We start from the raw sequence: 22,537 nt of genomic DNA on the forward strand, positions 1-22,537 counted from the left end.
CTTTATTAGGCTTCCTTTCTCTGGAATCGATGAGACCATGTTGCCATTCAAAAATAAGCGCAATAGATTACAGTCACGGTGACAGAAAATGTCGTTGCGGTGACTTCAGGCCAGAAGGAGGAAGACTAACACACCACTGCAGGTACGGTGCAATGGCGCTTGTGTCGTTTTATATTTCCAAACAAAAAAAAAAAAATATATATATATATATATATATATATATATATATATATATATATATATATATATATATATATATATATAAACAAAAACACAGGCCAGGCTGGGCAATCGTCTTCACTGATCCTATACTTTCAAATTTCTTTTCTCCTTGCTCGCTCTCTCGCTCTCCTCCGTACACCCCCTAGAGCAGGGAGAGCTGCAGGCTTAAATACCGTGCCCGAGGGGTTTAACTAGTTTGTAATTATTCTATTACCCCTCGGCCACAATCTGCATGAGTTTATTAATTGTGTGATTGCCGGCTAGTTTAACAACGCACTAGCCAACAGCCACACATTCCCACAAGGTTTAATTCATTGCTGGCAGAGGACAAGTTACTCCCCTCACCTCTGCCAGAACACGTTTCAAAAATAAAAACAGAATAACAAAACAAAATGCACGGCTATGCCGTCATATATACCAATACATAAATACAATAAATAAACCATAAAACAAACAAGTACAAAATAACACAGGGGCAGAGAGGGAGACCCTGTTCTAAAAATAAACAACTAAATGTAAAGGGCTGCTCGCCCTGTTACAGTCACACAGAACAGTACTGTATTAAAAAAAAAAAAAATAGAGATCAGTTCTGCTTTCAAATTTAATTAGTCTCAAAATGGGTCTGTATCCTTGTGCTAGCTACTTAATAGCTTATTAGAATTTCATCTATCTGTTCTAATTATGTGACATTCATTAAAATGCACTTTTGAAGCTAATTTATTTACTAACTATATTAGGCACTTTGGATTTCATCAAGTAATGGGTTGTTACTGGAGTTGAATAAGAACTGACAAACTAAACAGACTACATTTATATAAATAAGAATAAATAAAATACCTTATTAAAAGAATATCAAAACAAGTACCGTACTATTCTTTGAGTCAGGAAACAAAAATAGGGAAAACAATATTGTATTGATTTTCTTATACAATACACGAATACAATTGTTTCAATATGTTGCAGATTGGTAGGCTATAGGGTAATTGCATGCTACCTGATTCATCACCCCCCCCCCCCTCCCCCATCCCCTGCTCCTCCGCTTCAAGAATCTGCTCTTTTTCCACTCTTGCTCCTCAGTTGTGGAACAACCTACCCACGGATATCAGCACTGCTCAGCCCCTGGCCACTGCTCAAGACACACCTGTTCAGACAGCATCTGTAAATCTCACAACTCTCAACTATACTGGACTATATGGCACCCAGTTGTACCAGGGTCTATGACAATTCATCACCAACAATTCATCACGGAGGGTATATTATCATATGACAGCTGTTTAAAATGCTACAGGTGAAAATGACCGGTGCGGCGCTTATAACCCTAACCTTAACTCTCACCCTAACCCTAATTGGTGAGTTTTTGTCTGTGATGAATTGTCGCTAGTGATGAATTGTTGGTGATGAAAAGTGCATGACAAATTGATGGGATACCATTGTACCAGTACTTGCATCAGATTGTTCTAACACTCAACTGCTCCATACTTTGCTGTATTATAGTACTGCTCTTAATTATAATGACTTCCTGTATCATGTATTTGATTTTATTCTTATAGGTATCCATATTCTTATAGGTATCAGCATGTAATTGCTCTTATTTGAAATCATTCACATCCATCTATTGTACTTACTATGTGCTCTTACTGGACTTGACAAATACGTTTACTATAAGTTAACTGCTCTTAGTTGAACTCTTAAATGTAATTATTTACTGTATTACTTTATTTTGCTCTGATTTTAATTGTATCTTATTTTCTACTGATTTTATTGTACTTTATAACTGCTCTTATCTGTAATATGATATTTTATAACGTGATAGTTTGTACTGTGATATTTTGTAACAATTGTAACTTGAAAAAAGCATAATAAAAGACTTGCAAATATTTATGGCTTTATAGTATACTGCAGCTTTAGTAAATTGGGCAGGAGGACTGATCCATTTTCCTGTCTCTCACAGGCTATGGGTTATGGGTTACCTGGTGTCCTGGGAACTATCGATTGAACACATACGCAGCTACACGCACCCACACAAAATAGCACCTAAGGGGACTTATTCTTTCAAAGTGCAAAGTGTGTGATGCCAACAACTACATCCCAAATGTGTATGCAAACTATCATTGCTCCACTCATGACTTGTTTATCCTCGCTAATTTGCAGATGGCAGCTGCATTTCAGCAGGTTGACAGTCTAAGAGGTTGGTTGATAGGGGACAACGGGTATCCACTGAAGCAGTGGCTATTGACACTGCTGCTCGACCCCACGACCTCTGCCGAACAGAAGTATAACCATACCTTTAAAGGTGCTCGTACTGTAATTGAGCAAACAGAAGGTTAGCAATTTCATCTTGGCTGGTTGTGTTTTACATAGCATAGCTCGCCATAATGGATGTTGAACTTACAGAGGAACGATTACAGGGTTTGAGGGAAGCAGATGCTGAACTTGAAGCACCAGTGGTGGAGGTTGGACATATTGCAAGTGCCAGGCAGGACAAACAAAGCCTTATATATTACTTTTTTATTTCAAAAGTATTCACTCTCCACCTTCAGACTGCTTGAGGAGCTGGTCATCCAGCCCATGCATGGCACCCGACTCCTAAATAACGTTTTTGTGCACTATTGCAGCGGTTCGCTTAAGCTGTCATCTTTGCCCTAATGGAACCAGCTGTGCACATATTTGCTAAATAGGGCCCATTATGTTGTGACACTTAATTCTTATACTTCTTTTACACTAACATATTGTAAGTAAAATGTATGCAATTTGAGTCATTATAAGAAGGCACCGTGCCCTTAGCAACAGTGTTGCAATAACATGACCTCATACAATCTAACGGCTCCTACCATTTTGGACCAAGCAAAGAGAATGGGGAAGTCACCAAGCTCTGTGATTTGAATTGTTATCATTTGGAAGCATAGATACAACTATATATTAATTGGCCACACACTTGAGAAACATGAATATAGCATTTTTATATAATTGGCGAAACATGTTGTTATTGCAAGTTATGTTTTTCATTTTAATATGTTGTGTCTTGCTTTGTGGTTCAAATTAGTTTGTCACCTCTAACACGGTATAAAGTAAAAACATAAACTACTGCCTCTTATCTTAAACAATTAAATGTATTCCTACTAGAACCAGATTTGTTTGCGCTTATTTCATCTCTATATTCCTTTAAAAATAGCCACAGCTTGTGCAACCCACAAACTGTATGAAACAGAACGGAATTTGTTAGTGATATTCATTACACTGATTGCTCACATCATTACATTCCCTCTATTTGATGTGCCTCTTTAAGCCTGCAGTATATGATGATTCAATTTGTTAGCATCTATTATCAGGCTTGTTTCATTTCCACTGCCAGGAGAAATGCCCATGAGAGAGTACTCAGCTCTACCATTTAAAACTCATATGTTTCATATTGACAGCAAATAAAAAGTGCCTTTTCTCAATTTGCCAATTAGCTCCTTCTTTGCCAATATAATTGTAGCAACTACTTAAGCTGTTGCTAACGAAATTTTTATATGTTTTTGACTACTGCCTGACTATTGCCAGAAAAAAAAAAAGTAAACTGGCCTATTATACAGTGGTTAGTAAATTATGTTTGCTGTTGCAAAAGTTTAGTATATTAGGCCTTATGTTTTAGGAGTGTGTAAGATAGAACTTGGATATTAAAAGAAGTATCCTCTAGGATTAATGCTAATTTTAAGTATTATCAATAGATCCCTTTCATCTGGTATTGTTTCTGTCTCCTTTTAAGGTAGCTGTAGTAAAAACATTGCTTAAAAGAAACCTACTATGGATCTAAAAGTTCATAACAATTGTAGGCCTATTTCTAATCTTCCCTTTTTATCCAAAGATTTGAAGAGAGTAGTATCTAACCAACTTAATACATTTCTTGCAGTACATAAACTATATGAGAAATTTCAGTCAGGCATCTGCCCTGGTTTTAGTACTGTCTGCAACTGCAGTTATCAGAGTTGTAAATGATGTGCTGTTGTCTTCTGATATAAGCTCAGTTCTTATACGACAAGATCTAAGTGTGGCATTTGACACTATTGATCATCCTTGTGACAGGATGGTCACAATAAGGAGACAATATACACAGTTGAGTTGAGTTGTAAATAACAGAAAGTTTATTATTTTTATACAAAACTGTGAGGGAGGGAAGTCGTGAGGGCGAAATTAAAAACAGAAAATCCAGGACTTGCTTCTCCGTGCTGTTAAAAGTCTGTACCTCCACGAAGAGCGAGAAAAAAAAAAAAAAGTTATTTGCAAACCAGCTCCTTTTTGTAAACACCAACCCCAACAACTTGATCCCTCTTGTACCTGTGGCCCTGCCACTGGAGTCAAGGAAACACCAATCGCTAATTTACAGGTGTTCATAATTCCCCTCTGACCTGAGTGGCCGCGCCCCGTACACACAGATCGTTGCCCTTCATCAGGATGGCATTGCCCACAGTAGAGACTTCTGTCTCACTCACGTGATCCTGGTGAAGGATACTTTAGGCTCACTGAAACCCTCTGCTGTTGGGAGGTGGAATTACGAGCCAAAATCCCTTTGTCTCATCACATTCCTGTTCTGATTGATCATCTTGGGGATCTAGTAGACTTGTCAGCTTGCACCATGTCTTTATTTCATTATTATCTTTCAAATAGGTTTAAATATGTTAAAACTGAGTAAGAACCCTCTTTTTTTATCTGAAGTTAAATGTGGTGACCCGCAGGGTTCCATTCTTGGTTCAATTTTGTTTTCCTTATATATGCTACCCTTGGGCGATATTGTCCGTAGACAATGAGGTACATATTCAGTGTTATGATACTCAATTATATTTATCTCTGAAACCAGATGACATCTCAGCTGAAAATATTCTGACTACCTGTCTTGCTGACATTAAGCAATGGATGTCAAAAAACTTTAAAATGTTAAACACAGATAAAACAGAGATGCTTTTGGGATCACAGAATCAAATAAATAATATAAATCTACCTGAGTTTACATTTGCTAGTTTCTCCTCTGAGTTAAAAGATGAAATGAGAGATGTGAGTGTCATTTTTGATCCTGATCCCTCATTCCAGTCACACATTATTTAAGAAATATTGCTAAACTAAGATGTTTTATTTTGCTTTCTGATGCCGAGAGACTAATGCACGCTTTTATAACACCTAGGATTGATTTTTGCAAGGTGCTTTGCTAGTTCGGTAGTTCAAATTATGTTTTATCTCAATTGCACCTTGTGCAAAATGCTGCTGCCAGAGCTTTAACAAGAACAAAGAAGCACGGACACCTTACCCCTACGTTAGCAGCCTTGGCTTCCTGTACTGTTTAGGATTGATTTCAAGGTTCTTCTTTTACCTTATAAAGTTTTAATTGGCCTTGCTCCACTATCTAAATATTTGCCGACCCCATTGTCCCTAGGTGCTCTCTTAGGTTATATGACAAAGGTTTACGCAGTGTTCCAGGGATACAGAAAAAGAAGGCAGATGGCAGAGAATTCAGCTATCAAAGAAACAGGCACAATAAAGTCAAATTGAATTCCTTGCCAAAATTACTTCCTATACTGTAGTTTATTTCTGCAATGTAATGCCTTGAAAGTGATTTTTAATGGTGACTTGATGTTTTAATGATTTCAATACAATTAGATAATACCACCTAAATAACAGTATGTTAAGAAAACAACAATAAATAAATAAATACAAAATCAAACCTGGCAACTGCTATGTTTACAACAAATATAACTGTAGCACCCTTTGATTGTAGCAGTGGGTGTCATTTTCTGGTTATTAAGGAGGGACTATGCTAATAACTGGGATGTCACACATCGGAAGAACCATACTATTAAGTAAGCATGCATTGCTTTAAAAAGGTGTTTACAAGGACAGAAGAGTTACAATTCTTAAAATCAAACCAATGTCATTTTTAACATAAATCTATCACTAGTATATTTAAACGACATATTTTGTATTTGCCTTTCTAAAACAAGGATTTGAGGCATTGAGCTAAAGACTACAAGCAAAAGCTTTCATAATTGAGCTACACAGAGAGTTCTGCTTGCTGATGAGATTTCAATGTTTTTATCAGCAATACTCTGGAAGTGCCCTTTCCCTGCCCTTTTTATCCACTGCCGGATATACTGGAGCTGGGATTACACTTTACACATTTTTGCATAAATTTGGAGAACCACTTATCCAATTTTCATAAAATTCGTAGTAACATTATTAGCTTAAGTTATGGGACAATATCACATTCTGGGACTATGGAGCGGTTCTCTGTGTGTCTGCGTGGCCCTCCTCTTTGCGTATTATGTAGTATTATTATTTAAATGTACAGTTCTGTGTTTATTTAAAAACACACTGTTTTATTGTTATTATTGTTTACAGCCTGGATGGGGTTAAAATGCCCCATCCAGATATAATGCTGAAAATGCGTGGTCAACAGCAAGTGATTATTGACAAACTGGCTGTTGACCACGCGTATGAGAAACCCTGTGCTGAAAGTGGTTGAGGGATAAACTAGGTCATTGATAGCCAGTTAATCCCTCGGCCACAATATAAAATCAAGCAGCCTTTGCCAGAACAGGGTTAGGTTAGTGTGTTCAAAGCCGGAAAGTCAGGCGGTAAAGCAAAAGAAACGAGAAATACAACAATTGCTACCCGTTCTAGTTGTAGATTAACACAATACTTGTTTTGTTCTGCGTCTGTTTGTTTTGTCCACTGTGCCGTTTTGCACCAGTGTTTTGTGTTTGTTTAAATCTTTGCACGTCAGCACTTCTAGTAGTGTGTCTGTCTCCTCCCTGGTCTGACATCACCCACAAGCCACCCATGCCATAGTCCATTAATACATCAATTTGTATTGCAAACTTACATTTGTGCATATATCTGGAGATTGCTTAACAAATGGTCTTACTCTATGATATTCTGTAATGCTGTTGATACATGTTATGTTTTCATCATACTGATTTATGAATTCAATCTAATTTTGAATTCACCGCCGTGGCGGGGGATGTATGAACCTGACTGTGATGCAGGTGCTCCAACAACATAAGAACATAAGAAAGTTTACAAATGAGAGGAGGTCATTCGGCCCATCTTGCTCGTTTGGTTGTTATTGACCCCAGAATCTCAACAAGCAGCTTCTTGAAGGATCCCAGGGTGTCAGCTTCAACAACTACTGGGGAGTTGGTTCCAGAATCACAATTCTCTGTGTAAAAAAGTGGCTCCTATTTTCTGTTCTGAATTTGTGACCCCTGGTCCTTGTTTCTTTTTTCAGGTCAAAAAAGTCCCTTGGGTCGACAATGTCAATACCTTTTAGAATTTTGAATGCTTAATTCAGTTTGACACATAGTCTTCTTTCTTCAAGACTGAATAGATTCAATTATTTTTATATGACATGCCTTTTAAACCAGAAATAATTCTGGTTGGTCTTCTGTGAAGTCTTTCTAGAATAGCAATATCCTTTTTCTAGTGAGGTGACCAGAACTGAACACGATATTCTAGATGAGGTCTTACTAAAACATTGTAAAGTTTTAACATTATTTCCCTTGACTTAAATTCAACACTTTTCACTGTATATCCAAGCATCTTGTTGGTCTTTTTTATAGCTTCACTACATTGTCTAGATGGAGACATTTCTAAGTCAACATAAACTCCTAGGTCTTTTTCATAGATTCCTTCTTCAATACCAGTATCACCCATATAATATTTATAATACATATTTGTATTGCCTGCGTGCAGTACCTTACACTTTTCTCTATTACATGTCATTTGCCATGTGTCTGCCCAGTTCTGAATGCTGTCTAGATCATTTTGAATGACCTTTGCTGCTGCAGCAATGTTTGCCACTCCTATTTTTGTGTCGTCTGCAAATTTAACAAGTTTGCTTACTATACCAGAATCAAAGTCATTAATGTAGACTAGGAATAGCAGAGGACCTAATATTGATCCCTGTGGTACTCCACAGGTAATCTCACTCCATTTTGAGGTTTCTCCTCTAATCAGTACTTTCTGTTTTCTACATGTTAACCACTCCCTAATCCACATGCATGCATTTCCTTGAATCCAAACTGCGTTCAATTAATGTTTTATGCGGGACTTTTCAAAAGCTTTCTGGAAATCTAAACAAACCATGTCATATGCTTTGCAATTATCTATTGTCAATGTTGCATCCTCCAAAAAATCAAGCAGGTTAGTTAGACACGATCTCCCTTTCCTAAAACCATGCTGGCTGTCTCCCAGGATACTGTTACCATATAGGTAATTTTCCATTTTGGATCTTATTATAGTTTCCATAAATTTGCATATAATAGAAGTCAGGCTTATTGGTCTGTAGTTACCTGGTTCAGTTTTGTCTCCCTTTTTGTGGATCGGTATTACGTTTGCAATTCTCCAGTCTGTCGGTACACCCCTGTGTCAAGACACTGTTGCATGATCGTGGGTAGTGGTTTACAGATAACTTATTTCATTTCTTTGAGTACTATTGGGAGGATCTCACCCGACCTAGGGGATTTGTTTATTATAAGAGCTCCTAGTCCCTTTACCACTTCTGCTAAAGTCTTTTAAAACTGGATAGGAACAGGTCGACACTTGGGTCATGTTGCTCGTATCCTCCTTTGTAGAAACTTGTGACAAGTAATCATTTAATATATTTGCTATTTTTTTCCCTTCATCTGTGATTTTGCCATTTGTATCTCTTAGACATTTTACCTCCTCTTTTGAATGTTCTTTTGCTGTTATAATATTGGAAAAACTTTGTGGCATTGGTTTTAGCCCCCCTAGCAATGCTTATTACTAGCTCTCTTGGTCTTTCTAACTTCCTTTTTGACTTGTGTTTGCAGTACTCTTTCTGTGTACTTTGTTCTTGGTCCTTTTTTAACTCTGTAAAGTGCCTTTTTTCGCTATTTTTTTTAATTGATCTATTAAACCATTTTGGCACTTTTGTTTTAGATTTGGATTTGGGATGTAATTGTTTTGCGCCTCTGCTACTACAGTTTTAAAAAACAGCCATACTTTTTCCGTGGATGTTTTCTCTATTTTACTCTGGTCTACTTCTGTTTCATACTGTCATAGTTTGCCTTTCTAAAATTGTAAACCTTAGCTTTAGTCATTACTTTTACTTTTTGGGGTTTTAAAAAGCACTTCAAATTTGCCAATGGTTCTCTGACCTTTGTTTTAGTTATTCTGTCTTTGTTATATGAAAAGAAAAAATTAAGGCATGCCTCCCCTCTAGTCGGTGGCTTGACAAATTGTGTTAGGAAGCAGGTATTTGTCATTTCCACCATTTTAATTTTGTCTGTCGTGCTCCCCACCGGATTTTCCCATTTTATATGGAGAAAGTTGAAATCCCCCATTAGTATGGCTTCTCCCTTGCTACACACATTTCTAATGTAATTGTATAACAGATTATTTTGCTCACCGTCTGAATCTGGCGGTCTATAGCATGCTCCTATTATTATGCCCTTTGAATTTTTGTCCATTATTCTGACCCATATTGACTCTGCGTTGTTTTTTTTTCTTCCAGAACACCTGGGTTTCAAAACTATTTTTGATGTATAGCACTACCCCTCTGCCTCTTCTGTCCTGCCTGTCCTTCCTATACAGTGTATACCCTATCACCTATCACATCATAGTTACTTGTTAGTGCAGTAGCTTCAAGTTCTAACATTTTGTTTCTGAGACTTCTAGCATTTAGATAAATACATTTAATGGCTATCTTACCTGAGTTGTTGCCCTTGTTTTGATGTGGTCTCCCTACTGTTTTTTTGTTGCTTTTTCCCCCCTTCCTTTCTAGTTTAAATGATTCTGAACCTCCTTGAGGATCCTTTGAGTAGATTAGTTCCCTTTTTATTTACTTGCAGTCCGTCCCGTTTATACAGAAAGTCCTTGTTTAGAATGTGGTCCAATGTTCAAGGAAGGTGAAGCCTTCCTGTGTGCATCACGATTTCAGCCATGCATTTAGATGATTTATTTCCAGCTGTCCATATGGTTCTTTGCAAGGTGCTGGCACTATCCCAGAAAATGCCACAGTTTTGGTCTTGTCTTTTAATTTCCTTCCTAGATCTCCGAATTTATTTTGGCCTGTCTCTTCCAATGTTGTTTGTACTGAGTACTACCGCGTCGTCTCCTGTTTGTTCTAGGAGCCTGTACACGTTCTCAGTGATGTGCATGACAAAGGCTTCTGGAAAGCAGCACACTGTTGTTGTGGTAAGGTGATCCAGACTGCAAACTGAATTTGCTGTGTTTCTCAATATGAAGTCCCCAACAATCATGACCTCCCTTCTTTTTGCTGTCTGGCCAGCACTGTTTATAGGCTCCTAGATGTTGTTCATTTTGTTCTCTTGATGTTATTATTGGTTTTGATCATCTAAATTTTGAAGTGGCTCACATTTGTTTGATGTTTTGATTTCTGGTGCTGCTGCAAAGAGGGGATATATTCAGCTGACGGTGACAAAATAACGATGTGTAGATTTTGCAAGTGTCGGCTGGAATGTTTATTCCTTTTGGCGAAAATATGGCTGGTTTGCTTGTATTTTGTATTAGTATGCTAATTATTTGTTTTATTTCAAGCGGTGCAAATTTTGCGCTGGAGCAAATGCTGTTTTGGTTTTGAATGAATTTAAATGATTTAATCTACTTTGCTTAGTGTTTAAATACTGAGAAACCCCAAGCTTGTTTTGTATACTGGAGCCCTGCTGCAGTGCAATGGGACTGAAGTACAATTCCTATAGTTTTCTTTTAGTGGGTAGATTGCTGTATGCACAATTGTTATGGCAGCCCCACAATAGTAGGGTAGTGTGTGTGAGTGTGGATATATTTTATACATACATACATACAGAATTATATTTCTGCAACTACATTGTCTGTTAACTATAGTTAAAATATATCACACAGCACTTCTTATAATTTTAGTACCAGTACTAAAAAAAAAAAAAATAAATACACTGATGAAAGACTTTTAGAGAGAAAATCGAGAAAAACAAAAGGTTGTGTTCAGGTCAATTGTTTTACTGACAGAAAAAAATAAGTCAATTTCCATTGACATTTATTGGCAGAACTCAAGATTTCTAACACCTTCAAGTTACAACTGTAAGTATTAAATGAAGTGTTATCTAGCACATCAGAGGGTGGAAATGCCATAGAAGACCATTTGTTACCAACTAGGATTTCAGAAATAGATTTAAAAGTAGCTCAGACATTTTCCAATTTAAACCAATATATCTCTGACACTATCAATGCTTAAAAACATTTGGGGGTTTTAATAAATCTTGGGCGGATGGTTGATAACCTTTATTGTACATTTTTAAAGGTGTCACAGTGTTGAAGGCATTTTTTGTAACTTGACTGTCGTATTAACCTATTTCAGAAATGGATATTTATACACATTTTCAGATTAAGTGCATAAAATCATCAACATCCTGTAATTTTTTAAAAATATGTTTGTGTTCTGAATGCCATAGGCTAATGCAATCTCCAGCCAAGATCAGCAACTCATCGCTACCAAGATTTACTAAACCCTAATCACATTATTTAAACTACCATGAACTCTTTGTGGTATTGTCTTTACTAGGTGTGCCACTGGGTATAGGGGCCAGAACTCAATTTAGTTGAAGTAGCACCAGGTCTTGTCGAGGTGAGGCTTAGGCCACATTTTTGTCATTTTGAAGCATCAAAAGGTTTGTTTTTTTGTTCATGTATGTTAAGGTTATTCACTTTTAATTAGGCCATGTTAATGATAAATTATACATTTAATATACTCATATTCCCTTCAGTGTCAGAGGAAGAGGAAGATGAGCACCACTGCAAGACCTTGTTGTGGTCCCACGTCTCTAAACACTAATTTAACCCTTATTTATAAACATGAATCGTGCACACAGAATATATGTGCTGAATAGTACCCCAAAACCTTTCATGAAGATGTGCCTCGTACCAGCCTACAGGGGAAAAAAAGTTAGGATAATTAAGACAATAGTGATACCTGCTGAAATGAGGGAGGATACAATCTGAATTACTGGCACCGCACACCGGCAGCTACAGTGATACAAATGTGTAACATCTGCAAATATAAATGAGAAGGATATTATCATTGTACAAAAAAAAAAAAAAAAAAAAAAAAACTTTCAAACAACTCTGGGGCCCTCTGAGTGCGTGGGCCCGTGTGCAGTTGCACCTGCCATACCTGCTATTTCTCCGCCATTGGTTCCCTTTACTAATTCACTGCCTTCGATATTTCATAATTTATTGACATGTGAAATAACCTGGGAGTACTGCATTATTATTATTATTGATTTATTATTATTAATAATAATAATAATAATAATAATAATAATAATAATAATAATAATAATATAATTACAATCACGTCAAGCAAGTGCATATAGGGTAGATGTAAGTATTCAAAATTTGTAAGTAATCTAAAATTCAAATTGCATTGCGTTCAGGAAATTATTTTTCTCAATTATCAACACACACAAACAATGATCCGCAACTATGATAATGAGGGTCTCAATGAGCACATCTGTCTATTTACCGGGGCCACTTGCAGCCCAGAGGTGACAAACATCTCGTTCACACTTACTGAGTCGGCCTTGGCCCGTCTCTGGGCTGCCTCAAAATTCCCATTTACAGCTGAGGTTTTAGGGGGCCTAAGTGCGTTCAATGTTGAGATTTACAATCTTAGCTACAATATATACACACACACACACACACACACACACACACACACACTCAGAGCGCGAGTTTTATCGTTTTAATGAAAGCTGTACGATGAAGAAATACTTCCCATTCATGACTGACCCAGCATCATCATCATCATCAATAGTCGTGTATTCAGTGCATTTAACGGGTTGGAGATCGCCGTAGGTTACATAAAATACAGGGTCTGTGGTGGGATTATTTCTGGCCTGCTGCTCAGTATTTCAAAGAGTCAAAATTGCAAGCTTTCACCAGAGATAACACAGACATAAAGGAGACAGCTGCTTCTGCATCCAGCGCTCATAAAATATCATGGACATTTGCAGAGCTTTTTGAGCTATTATAGTAATAAAATAATGACTTGGATCACATTACTGAGGAGTTTGGTGAAAAAGTAGAGAGTAGAGAGTATCTACATTTATAAAGAGGTATGTGACAAATACAGCGAATAAGGGGTGGGGCTTGGCTGGAGATGCAGTACTGCCCTTTTGCAATTCAATACATTTTAAACCTGCTTTACACTGGAAAAAAAAAAAATTAAAACCGCGCATGTGAGAATAAATTGGGCCTGACGTGCCTGACAAGCTCTGAATAAATGGACCGCTAAGGGTTCATTTCTGCATCGTCCCAGGTGCTACCCCTTAAAACTGACATTGTTTTGATCTACTACGCTCGACCTAGTAGGAGAGTGGTTTGAGCTAGGTCACTGCACTGACGCGTTAAGGCCGAACCAGGGCCTGCGTTGGGTTCACACATGCAGAAATTGGCCGGCCCTGAGGCAGCATTGGTACTTTAGGCCACATCAAAAAGCTGGTCTAAATTTCACCCGGCCCAAGGCCGCCTTTTCATTTTTCAAGCATTCACATATGAGATAAGGTGGCCCTGGGCCGGCTTAAACCGCAAGTGTCAACGGGGAGAGATTTAGGAGTACAGAGAGCAGCAGGTGTTGTATGGCATTTGTGGAGCACAAAAATGCAAAGCAAACAAAAACTATGTCATAGGAAGGGCAGCAAAGTCCTCTTGGTGCACAGAAAAGAAAGAAACGTCTTCTGAGAAGAAGCTGATAGTCTTTTGGAGGGTAGGCAATTGCTTAAGTGCAAGGCAAAATCCTTACATCACATTGTAATTAGGGGTCTACCACCACGAAATTCACCTCTTTTAGGGACAGTGCATACCGAACAAGTACAAGAGGAAAACAAAAAAAGAGACCTATGCAAGTGACACAAACTATGCATCTTCCTTCTGTAGATAGCCCTTTTTATTCTTTCACCGTCCTGTGGGCATTGCACTTAAGCAAAAATCAAACAAACAAAAAATGTAGACAAATAACATTTACAATTTTTATTTACCTAAAGCGGTTAACGTTCTTGTTTACTATTCAAATGACAACAAAGTTTTAATCAGCCTATCAGTTATTCTGTAATGCGGACTGTGACCTTTATTGTGCAGTACAGGATGGGACAAAGTCAGTGCTGCATTGTTTTGATTAAGTTGCTAAAATCTAATTTTTAGCATTGGAGGCAAAATAGTAGAAATGGACGACAAAGCAAAAAAAAGCTAAGTTTATTTTGGTGATTGATCGTGTCAAGATATTTCCCAAAGAAACTGTACATGCAGATTGAGGTAATTGTTTTGCATATCTTAATGTGTCTGGAGAAAATACGCTTTCAGAAATCAAACTGGAAAGTCAGCCCAGACAAAAAGTAGCCCTGTCTGCAAGTTAAATCAGTACTACAATGATCTAGCACAACCACCTCGCTTCAACCTGCTGCTTACTTTTTCGCAGTTGGAATTTTAGACCCAAATAGCCACGTTTTCTTTATTTTGACTCGGTACTAATAAAATGAATTATTGGATGGGACAAATAACATGACAACGAACATGATGCATATACTTTCTTTATTGAAGTATGCCAGATACCCATGGGTAAACGAGTTTTGGGGCTTTCTAATTGATTTCCACATCTGTATAACTTGGCAAAGCTTTGCCTTAACTTCCAACCAATTCAGTGGATGTAGAATGTGCAATCTCAATGTATGGGCAAGTCAACTGCAGGGCGATGCTGCATGCTTGCCTTTAACAAATGACAGCACTGTGTTTTAGTAAGGAAGAAAGTACCACTATGTTTAGGCTTTATAGTGTTCTAAAATACTGTCTACTTAGGTTTATTAAATGTTTAAACAGGTTTGCGAAATGTCTGCGAAATCCTAATTTTATTCTGCAACCTACCCATGAAAAATACATAAATTTACCGCAATTTAAGTAGAACCCTAATTATAATGTTTGAGACTGCTTAGTATCCAGATTCTGTCCAGTTCCATGCTCTTTTCTTCATCTATGATTTTAATGGATTAATGATGGCAAAGTGCAAATTTGATAATGGTGCAGAACGGCAGGTGAACGCCATTCTTTTCATATACACCGCATTTTGGGGGTTTTGCCAAACTTTCTGCTTACCCTTACATCTACCCTGTGTTGAAACTAAATGGTAATTTGAAACTGAGTGACACATGAAGAGATCCTTGTTTTCTTGAGACTGCAACTCATTGTTAAAATCCTTATTAATGGGACAAGGTTGATTGAACTAAAAGCTTGTGCTAATCTGCACAGGATACCTTCCTTTTAATTAGACCTTTTTGTTGCTCTGCATGTTCCTACAATCCAGACTTTAATCAGATCTCATCCATGACAAATGACATTGCTGCAATAGAGGACAGCAGAAAGAATTCAGTTGTTTTTCTTGCAGTTCATTAAAAATGCACACCTTACCACAGCATCTATTTAAATGCTATTTGGGAAGTAGGCGTACAGCTGCTAATTGCATCTGCGAAGAAAAGGCACCCTGCTTTCCTAACAGTGTTTAATTCTCCTACTTGCTTCAGCTCTCCTGATTTATTATTCAGCAAAGGTTGTTATTAAGAACAGGAACATATTAGGGGCTGATGCTAACTGTTTTACATTTCAGGACAATTGCTTGGCTGCAGACCAACAGTTCTTAAAAAACACTTGTTACACCATCAGCCATAAATTAGCAGGGATTGCAGTGCACCTGGTTTTAAGTAAGTTAAATGTAAAACATATTTAAATTCTTTTGGGAATGAGGGCATTAATTCAATAAGAAAACAAATATAAGAATGCATGTATCTAAACCTACCTTCCTTTTGTAGGATCTCTAATTTATAGTCAAGTATTTGGATAGTTATTACCTCTTCTTGCTGGGTAATATAACTAATATAGTGCAATGAATGAAATGCATGTAAAATCAGAGGAATCGCACCTTTATGACACTCACAAGGAGGGATATTTTCCATCTGCCTCTCATTTATAAGCATTTGAGAGGAGTTAATCACATTAATGTGCTGGTCATTATATTGAGCTTGTCAGAAGGAGAGTTTACTGTATAACTGTGACAGAGAGCGAATGTATTCTAGTCAACCATCTCTCTCCTGACCTGTGAGTATGCTGTGTAACCGGACTGGATGGTTTGGCATTTCATTCCAAGGTCAGTCGGATTGATAGTTCCCCCGTTCAGCCCGAGGTCATTAGGCTGGCGCTTGATATCCCTTCTGCGGGGCATCTCGGAGCTGATAAAACAAGGGAACGCATATTGCTCAATTTTATTAGGTAGGGCTTGAAGTGTCGAAATATGTAGCCACGTCCAGACTGCCAGCGAGTAATGCCGGGTCAAATGCGCCCCGCCCCTTTGGTCCCACTGCCAATCATTTACACTCCCTTTGAGCGCATTGCAATGGACATAGTGGGCCCTTTGCTACCTTCTGATTCTGGGTATATGCATATATAAGTGGTGGGAGATTATGCAACGAGATACCCGGAGGCAGTTCCATTGAGGTCCACTAGTGCAGCTGTAATAGCCAAGGAACTAGTGCAGATTATGTCAAGAATAGAGAACCCCAAAGAGATACTGACTGATTATGGAACTAACTTCTTGTCTCAAACATTACAGCAGGTGTATAAAATATAAAAAATACATCCCATCTAGACATCTGTTTATAATCCACAAATGGACATTTTGGTGGAACGTTTTAGTCAGCCATTAAAGCAAATGCTGAGATGGTTTGCGAACCAAGAGCAGAAGCATTGGGCAACGCTTCTCCCCTACCTTCTTTTTGCAGTGAGAGAGGTGCTGCAGAGTTTGACAACAGCATTCTCCCCCTTTGAGCTCTTGAACAGCCAACAGCCTCGTGGCATCCTTGACCTGTTGAGAAAGGGGTGGAAAGCGCACAAACGCTCGTCCAAAAATGTAGTGCAGCATGTGCTCCTACTCCGTGATCGCCTAAATTTGGTTGGTTGTTTGGCCTAGGCCAATCTAAAATCGACTCAGCACCGACAACAGCAGCATTACAACCAAAATGCACGTATTCAGACCTTTGACCAGGAGACAAGGTAATGCTGCTTCTTCCCACATCAGAATCCAAACTGTATGCTAAATGGCAGGGGCCATATGAGGTGATTCGGGCTATAGGGATAATGAATTATGAAATTCGGCAGCCCGATCACTGCAATGTGCGGTAAATTTACCATGTAAAAACCATATTAAAGCCCTGGCAGTCAAGGGAGGCCTTATTTAAGGAGGATTTTGGACCCTGTATAGAGGCCCCTAGCACTCAGAGCATTCTGAAGAGGGAACAGTTACTTCCAGAGCAGCAGAGAGATCTGCGTAAGTTAATTGGGGAGTTCAAGGATGTTTTTTCTGACATGCCCTAGCAGAACTAACTTTGAATATGACATTAACACTCCCCCAGGTACCACGGTTCAAGAGAGACCTTACCAGATCTTGGAAAGTCAACGAAGTGGCATTAGCAAAGAGGTGCGGTTGGTGCTTGAACTTGGGGTGATTGAGCCTTCCTGGAGTGAGTGGTGCAGTCCCATTGTGATAGTCGTCAAAAAGGATGGCACCAACCGCTTCTGCATTGATTTCCTTAAGGTAAGTGCTATTGCCAAGTTCCATACCTATTCCATGCCTCGGTCGACTAGCTTCTCGACTGACTGAGTACGGTGAGGTTCATCTCCACTTTGTATTTGTCGAAGGGATACTGGCAGATCCCCTTAACCTGAAGGTCATATGAGAACTGCATTTTCTACCCGTGATGTTCTGTTTCATTTCATAACCATGTCATTTGGGATTCATGGTGCGCTCGCTGCTTTCAGAGAGTAATGGACCAGGTCTTATGCCCACATCATGAGTATGCAGCAGCGTATGTTAATGATGTGGTTACCTACAGCTCCACCTGGTAAGTGCATCTGGCTAGGCTCGCGGCTGTTCCTACAGTATCTGAGGGTAGCCCGGCTGACAACCAACTTGGGTAAATGTGCATTTGCCAAAATAGAAACGCAACATTTGGGGTTTATTAAGGGACATGGGCAGGTGAAACTCTGCACCACCAAAGTCCAGGCTTTAATGGACATGACAATCCTGAAAACCAAGTCCCAGGTGAGGTCTCTTTTGGGGTTGGCCAGTTATTACAGACAATTTATCCCAGAGTATGCCACAGTGGTCAACCCTCTAGTGAACCTCACTAAAATGCGCACCAAATTTAATTAGATGGACAGGAGAATGCAGGGAGCATTTGATATCATTAAGCAAATACTCTGCCAAGACCCTACCTTTATCACACCAGATTTTAATAAGAAATGAATCCTCCACACCGACACTTCGGATGTTGGTCTCGTCTTGTCTCAGCAGGTTGACGGAGTAGAACACCCCATCCTCTATATGGTTAAAAAAAATGTTCCCCTGGGAGCGTTACTACTCTGTCATAGAGAAGGAATGTCTGGCCATTTAAATGGACCACTCAGACCTTATGCTACTACCTATTGGGACATTCATTTAATCTAGTCACAGACCACACCCTACTCCGATGGTTAAGCATGATGAAGGACAGCAACGCCCGGATAACTTGGTGTATCTGGCGCTGTAACACTTTATGTATTTTATGACACATGCATGGACAGATCATCAAAATGCGGATTACTTTTCCCGGAAGGTGGGTGTAATAGGGAAAGAAATTCAGCTGAGTGTTCCTTTGGCTACACTCTGAGTGGTGGGATATGTGACAGAAAGATAATTAATAATAGTCAACAATCTCCCTCTCAACCTGTGAGGATACTGTGTAGCAGGATCAGTGTGCCCCGGACTGGATGGTTTGGCTGTTCACTTGAGTGTAATTTGGAAGCCGGCCACCCAGGAAGGGGGCAGAGTCACAATGTCAGAAGTCATCGCCTGCGGTACGCGAAGTGTCAGTCATGGATTGGAGGAGACGTGATTGAACTAGCTATTGCAAGGGGCGTGACTGAAGGTATAATAGGGGATGTGACAATGTAATCTGTTCCTTTTGATGTGGTTACCAAAAAGACCCATATAGGAGACGGACGTAATTTATTATTGAGAGTGTTTCATGTTTTGTTTGTTTTGTTGTTCTAAATGTTTTGTCAATTCATTTTTAGACGGCTAAACACCAACCAGGAGCTGTCGCTACAAGTCAGCACCAAACCTGGACTACACTGTGCTACTGTTTCACGAATTGTTGTCTTTCACCACACCTGCACAAGAGAATCTAGTCTGTAAAATATTTCATATTAACACAACAAACTTCCAAACTGCATAAGCATTGACAGCAGGTATTTGATCTGGTGATCCAAAGCTATACTTTACTAGCTTCTAACTGGAATATAGCATTTCTTGTGTGGGTCATTGGGGCAGCATCTTTGTTTTTTGAAGGAAGGACCAGGCAAGATTAGATTTTTGCTTCTCAGATGTCCTTGGAACAAGGTTCAGTGGTGATTTGTTATATATCTTTATAGTCTGTGTAACAGTACAGATGGAGTATCCAGACCCCCTGACACTGAGGACAATCAAAGGCAGTGGCCAGAATCACCATCTTTCATCAATTACTTTTTATGGACTTGCCAGGTTAAGAAATATGTTTAGAGGCCAACTTTAGGTGACAGCCAGGCCTTGACAAACAAAGCTCAACTGTTCAATGATCCTCTCTGCGCTCCAGGGGGAAACATTTATTTTTATAATATAATTCACATAAATACAGCAGAAATAAATATTGAATATTTTTTTAACAAAAACTGCATATTCAGTTATACATTTACACCCCCCCCCCACAAATTCACCCTTTCAAAGTCTCAGACATGATAAACTATGATATTAATTTCACACAAACAGCTGCATCTCCCTCTCTTCTTCTCCAAGTATGCAATTATCTAAACAAGTTTTAAATCTTGTCCTGTGACTGTAAAATATGTTAAAAATGAAGTATTTGCTAAAAATCACATTAAGAGAATCCAACAGCTCAAAGATAAAAATAAACAGCTTTCTACAGTTAGTGAAAAGGTAAAACAAAGACTTTACTGACCGCAGGGTCGATACGGGGGACGTGGCACCCAGTAGCAATGATAAATTCATCCAAGCCGGAGCAATGCTTTATGTACAGTTCATATGAGCCCTCTTCGTGGTTTCATTTTAACACAGAGTGCATGCGGTTTATCAGTGGAGTGTGCAGGAAGGTGCTGCTGTCTGTTTGTGCTGTACAATCCCCAGCGAGGGACACTAGGAAAAAAAGGCAGGATGGCTCCTGCTCCACAGTACCCCCTCCAGACCTTGCTGCCCCTGGGGGAGTAAGAGTCCATGAGCTATTTGAGGACTTTCTCTGAGTGAGTGGACCCCTAGCTGTCTAGCCAGGCTTCCCACCTCTCTCCACCTCCCACTGCCCAGTAGCACTAAGTCTTTCAGTTTAGTAACCCGTACTTTTGCACAGCACCCCAGATTTGAAATAGAGGCTCCTACAGCAGCATGTCTACAGTCAGAGAGTCCTCTTGTCTCTCCACCCTCAGTTCTCGCCAGATGTTCAGCAAGTCTGGGAGCTTGTGATGTCTAGCTGAGACAGACATATCAGGAAGAGTTGCCAGTCTCAGTCCAGCCCTCTCATTTTGCGCAGGAAGGAGAAGGTCATGTCTCTGCATGGTAAAAACAGGTCACTGCACCACCTGCAGTCAAAAAGCAGCCACACAACTGCATACATCCACCAGCCCCTGACCCCCCTCATTAGACGGCAAGTACAGTATGGCCGGCCATAGTTAGTGATGACCACTCCAGAAAAAACTGTGGATCTCATTCATCGGCATTGGAGAGGGGTTCAGGCCCAAGCCTGTGCCAGAGCATAGAAGCCACAAGATTGTTGATCACAACAGCCCTCCCCTTGCTGGACAGCTGGGGTATCAATAAAACCCTGTGTTTTTCACAAATACGAAATAACACAAAATAAAACTAAATGCAACATATAAAACAAAATAAAGCAAAAAAATCATTATAAAGCAAACACAGAATGACATTTTTAAATTGGGAGTTGTGACAGGATAGCCACAATTAAACAAGTACAGTAACTATACACACACATTACATACATATATATATATATATATATATATATATATATATATATATATATATATATATATATATATATATATATATATATATATATATATATATATATGCATGCTTGCTATTACTGGTAACACTCTGTGTCTCTCCAAACCAAACCACTTCACCCAGACAAAGGATTCATCCTGGCTTTTATAGTCTGTGGTTGGAGCCCAATTAATCAATAATTAACAATTAGCTAATTAAAGCTACAGCAACATTTTCACATGTATTTGGCAGGAAGGAATTTAACCCCCTCCCTGCCAATCCAAAACAAACAATAATACAATCACAAATAATGAAAATCATAATGAAAACAGTAACAATTGTAATAATAACACAAATTATAGGGGGTGCCTGCCCGCCCACCCCATCACAGGAGGTTTATACAAAAAATACTTTAAATAAATACTTATACGTATAGTTGTCAAGGCTCAGCCGTTACCATAGACGGGGTCTGAAGGAACGGAAACTCTGTCTAGCACTTGCACAAATTTGGAGCGAGTCATTTGTGCAAAGAATTTGAGCATGAGGGGATATATGCAGCTGTCAGTGACAAAATAATGATGTGCAGATTTTGCAAGTGTCGGCTGGAATGGGAGTCCAAAGATACCATCGTTAAGCATTAGCTTTTTATTCCTTCTGGCTAAAATATGGAGAGTTTGCTTGTATTTTGTATTAGTATGCTAATTCTTTGTCTTATTTGAAGTGCTGCAAACTTTGCACTGGAGCAAATGCTGTTTTGGTCTTGAATGGGTTTGAATGAATGAATCTGCTTTGTTTAGTTTCTAAATACTGAGAAACTTCAAGCTTGTTGTATACTGGAGCCCTGCTTCAGTGCAATGGGATTGAAATACAATTCCTATCATTTTTTTTTTTTAATGGGTAGATTGCTGTATGTGTAATTATTATGATAGCCTCACAATAGTAGAGCAATATATATATGTGTGTGTGTGTGTGTGTGTGTGTGTGTGTGTGTGTATATATATATATATATATATATATATATATATATATATATATATATATATATATATTTTTATAGAGGGCATGGGCAGTATTTACTGTAAATAGGCAATTAATTAAAAAGAGTGAGGGACTTCACGTATGTTACCATTACTGCCGCTAATGGGAAATTATGATAACTACCAGATTCTGCCGAGTCAACGGCCAAGTGCAATTTTTTTT

This window comes from Polyodon spathula, chromosome 4 (assembly GCF_017654505.1).
Source record: "Polyodon spathula isolate WHYD16114869_AA chromosome 4, ASM1765450v1, whole genome shotgun sequence".
Taxonomy (NCBI): domain Eukaryota; kingdom Metazoa; phylum Chordata; class Actinopteri; order Acipenseriformes; family Polyodontidae; genus Polyodon; species Polyodon spathula.